This window comes from Tasmannia lanceolata, unplaced genomic scaffold (assembly GCF_043159265.1).
Source record: "Tasmannia lanceolata isolate RefF3 unplaced genomic scaffold, GAP_Taslan_0.1 ptg000013l, whole genome shotgun sequence".
NCBI classification, from domain to species: domain Eukaryota; kingdom Viridiplantae; phylum Streptophyta; class Magnoliopsida; order Canellales; family Winteraceae; genus Tasmannia; species Tasmannia lanceolata.
The window spans coordinates 6,112,019-6,118,035 of NW_027518690.1; positions in this window are offsets into that span (position 1 = coordinate 6,112,019).

The following is a 6,017-nucleotide window of genomic DNA, read 5'->3' on the forward strand; positions in this document are numbered from 1 at the left end:
CGTTTTGATAATTGCACAGAATTAGCTTGTCTTTTCCTTCCTAATTGGCTTCTAAGTACTCGGGTCGGGTTAGATTAGGTTGAGGCCAACCCTAACCAAATCCAAGATAGCATTCTCTCAACCCTAACCCAACCCAACCTGAGCATTGGGTTGGGAATAGTCAACAATAACCCAACCAGCTTCGAAATCTATCAACCCTAACCCTACCTATCTAACCCGAAATCGGGTTGGATTGAGTCGGTTTAGTTCAGGTTCACCTTGTGCCAAACAGAAAAATATAATAAGCCAAAGAAAATCAAATCGGTTGGGCCGTTCCCAACCTGAACCAAAATTGGGTTGAACCCATCAGGACGGGTTGAGCCCGACCCAAGTTGGGTTCAATTCAATCGTTTGGCTCCATCGGTAACAGAATGAGGGCAGGCAGAAAAAAATTCTGGAATTACAGGCGTCTTTCGTTACCCGTCCAAAGACGTGGTATTTGGATTCTCTCTCTCCCTCCCTTCCCCCCTCTCTCTCCAACCCTAAAATCTCTCCCTCTCAATCTCACTGAAAATCCCTCTCCCAAATCTCTCTCTCTCTCTAGAAGTGATATATTTGCCCCCATTTTCAATTGGGACAGCCCACTCCAGTATATTTGTGACTACTCTTTTACACTAGAGAGGGCTGTCTCAATTAAAAAAAAGGCACGAATATATTCTTGGGTCCCACGGGCGGCATATATGTGAAATCAAGGCCATTTATCTTGTAGAACATCATGAGGTGACCCATATGAACTTGATCCCATCTCCAATACATATCCCAGCCTAAAAGTACTACAAAAATCAGGATGTTACCTTTTTCCTGATCGAAAACCAGGCTAGATGGATCAGGGCTTAGGATTATCAAATCAAAGTGTTCTCAATCTTATCAATAAATTCTGGTCGGGGTCCGGCCTAACCCAAGCTTACCAATAAAATAAATAAATGATATTTAGGTAGACATAGAAAGGAGAGAAAGTATGGCCCAATAAATGTCCCTTAAGGCCATGTTTGGATTACATGAATTTTTTGAAAAAGTTTGTAAAGGAAAAAATATTTCTAAAATTTCTTACTTTCTTGACATGCGGGAAAAGAAAACTTGGACAACCCTATTCAATTTTTACTTAGAGGGACTTTCAATTTATGATAATGTCCCTCTAAAATAACAATGATCCTATTATTTCCCACTAAATCATGATTTTTTTTTTTCGCGCAATCCAAATTCATAGTGATTTCTTATTTTATGTCAATCTTACAATAAAACAACATGCACTATGCATTGACATAACATGAATTGTGCAGAAAATATATACTTCAAAACCATTTTTTTTACATAAAATAGGAAACAATGTAGTATTTCACCACAACCTATTTATAATTTCCCTTCTAAAATATAAGAGATTTGCTAGGGAATTTTGCGTAAAGCCATTTCTCGCTTACTTTTGGAACAGACAACCCAACCAACCATTCCAGAGGAACTAAATGAATAGAGGCAAAATCTACTAAAAAGTGAGCGGCTGTTCTCTCCTGCAAAAGTGAGCTGCAAAATGGCTAACAAATCCCTTTATTATGTTATTAGATAGTGAAAAATTCTACGCAAATATTACTCGATAAAAATAAAAATCCCTTTTTCTTGTATTGCCTAACAATAGCGGTAGAAATTCTAGTAGACTACGCTTTTACATGGGCCTAAGTAGGTACGGTCCTGTGGCTCTTCCTATCTAATAATCGTGGCTATTTATTACTTATTAGGCTCTATTTTGAGTGGATATTCATTGATTTTCTTTCTTTTAGGCTATACTACCATGTTTTAATAACTGCACAATCTCAGCTAGCCTTTTAATTTTTAATCTGCTTATGTGAGGGCTATGTTTGGTTGAACAAGGGTGGGTAGGAGAGTAGAAGAATAAGAATTCAAAAGGGAGGAGAAAAGCATCTGATTTGTCCAGAAGAATAGTTGAATAGTGGTCAGTAGAGTTTGGTTGCAAAGCATTTCTCCCGGGGAATATTGGAAAAAGTAAAAAAAAAAAATAGTGAAGAGAGAGATAGGGAGGAGAGAGAAAAAATAGCAGAGACAAGACATTTTCTACTATTCTTCAACAAAAAAAATTAACATTTTGGTAGAATTTGGTTGGAAGATGAGTAGAGGGCGCATTATTGCCACATGTGCAAAAAAATAATAATGATGCCTAGAATATGTTGAGGAGTCAAATGGAACTTCAATGCGATATTGGTAACCAAATAAAGAGTCGGCATTCATTGGCATTTGAAATTCCTATGAATGCCGAGCATTTGGGAACTTCAATAACTTTTGACAGCTGATTAAAGGCAAGCTGAGTTAGTGAAATCATCAAAACATGGTAGTGCCAACATCAGTAGCTGTTTTAAATGTGTTATATCTCGCCAAAATTGTCATTTTCTTACTTTCTTTGCAACAAGGACCCATTGTGTGTGAGCCCAGACAGCAAAACACTTAGGGCCCGTTTGGATACCCTTTGGATTTGGAGGTGAATTTAGATTTCCAAAATTCATGGATTTGAAATCAAGAATTTTAAAATTCACAAATTTATAAATAATGCCGTTTGGATGACCACGTATAGATTTGGATTTCAAATCTAAATTTTTTTGTTTTGTTTGGATGCTCTTTGGATTTGAATTTGAAATCTAACAAAACCAAAAAGCCCTAAAATACTTGATATAGGGGCATTTCAGTCATTTCCAATGATCCAGGGGTATTCTAGTCATTTTACCCTATATGGGGGTATTTTGATCATTTTTTATGTCGTAAGGGTGTTTTAGTCATTTTCCATGACTCAGGGTATTTGGTCATTTTCACCCGGTATAGGTGTATTCCGGTCATTTTGTATGACCCGAGGGTATTATAGTCATTTTACATAATATGACGTATTTTTATCATTTTTATCTCATAAGGGTATTTTTAGTCATTTTAGTCATTTTTCATGAGCCATATAGGTCATTTTTACTTGATATAAGGGTATTTCGATAATTTTCCATGATCTTGGGGTAGTCATTTTACCCTATATGAGGTTATTTTGATCATTTTTATGTCATAAGGGTATTTTAGTCATTTTGCACGACTCGGGAGTATTTTGTCATTTTTACCTGGTATAGAGGTATTTCTAGTCATTTTACCTAATATGTCGTATTTTTATCTCATGATGGTATTTTTAGTCATTTTAGTCATTTTTTATGAGTCATGGGTCATTTTTACTTGATCTAGGGGTATTTTAGTATTTTTTCATGATATTGGGTATTCTAGTCATTTTCACCCTATATGAGGTTATTTTGATTATTTTTATGTCAGAAGTTTATTTTAGTCATTTTGGACGACTCGAGGGTATTTTGTCATTTTTACCCAGTATAGGGGTATTTCGGTCATTTTGCCTGACTCGGGATTTTCTAGTCATTTTACCTAATACGATATATTTTGATCAGTTTTTAATGTCATGTGGGTACTTAAGTCATTTAACACTTTTTTGGCATATTTTGGTCATTTTAACCCCTTACAAGTCAGATTTAGATTTATAAATAACTTCTCGTAGAAAGGATTTATAAATCCAAAAAATTACACTAACATGAGAAATTTGTAAATCTTGTAGATTTCACTCAAATCCAAATCCAGATGTCATAAAGGCTTGCCAAACGCCGAATTTGAATTTAAAAATCCAAATTCACCTCCAAATCCAAATCCAAGGGGTATCCAGACGGGCCCTTAGGTTACACTCTCTTTCTCTAAACAGGATCAATTGCGAAAGTTGAACCACTAAAATATTTACAAAAGCAAAATGTTTTCCTATTAAATAATGGCATCCGAACACGAGATTTTATATGGTGTGTCATAGTATGAAATCACACGAAAAGAAGCAAAGGCTTGCCTTAGTTGCCTACCTTATGGTGTTGTCATATCTTGGCATGCTGACAGTATATGAAGAAATGTGTCACAAGCCCATGAAAGCAACAAATCACAGAAAGGCGTTTGGATGATGTCTTATTATCAAGCCCTTTCAACTACCTAAACTCAATAAGTCACGATTTCCTAGAGGCTAATGAACAATAAACCTAATAATTCATGTTTGGAAATATTTCTCTCCTAAAATGATATGAAAAACGTTCTATAATAACCTGCCAAAAAACGTGCTAAAGAGGAAGGTGGGCGACCTCTAACCCAGTCCTTAACATTATCAGCCTCCAAAGGATGTACTATCAGCAAATTACCCACAAAGCTTTGGGGATTATGATTTCATTCAGTGACTAAAGAGTGATTACACGGTTATTATTGCAATCCATAGTGTTTACTGTCATTGATGTGATGAATTCGTATTAAATTGTTCGTTCATTATGTTTTTAGCATGGTTTTTAGATTTCGACCGAAATCCGAAATTCCGGTCAACCCCAAAACAGAAATCGGGGATGCTCGAAACATTACTTTGTTTTGGCTGAATTTTCAAATTTTCGGTTGAACCATTTTTCTGAAATTTCGTCCGAAATTTAAGGATTTCTACCCAAAAATCTCGATTTTTTGTAATTATTTAAAATTATCCCGAAATTTCGACCGAAATTTGGTATAAAATAAAATATTCGTTTCGTCGGAATTTGGCCGAAATTTTGAGATTTCCGCCTAAATTTCAGTTTCGGTGAGGACTGAAACGCATTCCGAAACCAAAATTTGAAACCATGGTTGTTAGAATGTATGATAGGTTAAGGTGTTAGAGTTGGTGTTATTTAATCATTTATACTTCCAATTAGTGTGCTCTTCAGGGTATTAAATCACCATGCTTAGGACCTACCGGTGGGCCAAGTTTCTTTGTCTGCCCAAAAAGATATCTTTTAGAGATTGAGTTTGTTCATCCCCAAGAGCAGAAAAAAAAAATGCATGAACTATGACTTCCTATTTTTAGTATTTGTTAGTATTCTTTTTCTTGTTTTACCACCACACACCAAGCTTATTGTCTGGGAAAGAAAAGCAAATCAGGTCTTCCCATAAAAAAAAACGTTTCTTCTTTGGAAAAATAACTCATGTTACATGAGATTGAAGTGGGTATATATAATTTCATCGTTAATCATAGCTTGAATAAGATGGATCTTCCAGTTCTCTCCCTGTACACCCCTTGCTCCTTCTCACGCTTGCCGCCTTCTCGTCTGCATTCACCCATAGGTCGGAGAACTTTAAATAGGGCTAAGCACATTACATGCAATCTAAGCACCCAACCATCGGAGCCGATCATTAATCGACGATCAGCAAATTACCCACAAAGCATTGGGGATTATGACTTCATTCTGTCACTAAAGAGTGATTACACGGTGTTTATTTCAATCCGTAGTGTTTTCTATGATTGATGTTGTCAAATAACCAATTACTCCAAAAGCTTAATTAAACTTTTAGAGTTAGTGTTATTTAATCATTTATACTTCAACACTCCCCCCTCACCATGTGACCCCACTTTTTTTGTTGTTGTTGGCGGTACACGTGGCACATTTCGTCCTTCTTTTGGGTTGGCTGTACACATGAATTTTTAATATCAAGGAGTTGTCAAGCAAGCAGAGCAGTAGTGGGGTCAAGGGCGATCCCTTCCGCCTTTGAGCCTCTTCCTTCGAGGAGGAGATGGAATGGGGATCCCAGCCTGATAGACATGCCTAAAATTGACCGATCCAGCCTGATGGGGGCCCCCTCTCACGCCCTTCTGAGTATGGTAAGTTCGCTTGCTGCTTGCTGGCTAGCGCGAGCGCCCTAAACGTAAGGCGCCTTACGTTTAGGGGGCTTAAAAGCCACCTATTCTTTAAGCTTACACAGCGTAAGGTTTCCTCGAAAGAAGCACGAGCGTCACGATATTTATTTCTAGTTAAGAGAATACGCAAATTCCACCGGAGCCTGAAGTCCCCCAACTAGCACATAACATACAGATCCACCTATCCTATTGTGTCTGGTCGTCCGGCCAATCCATTTTCTCTTTCAAAGCCTTGCCTACCGGGTCGAGGTTT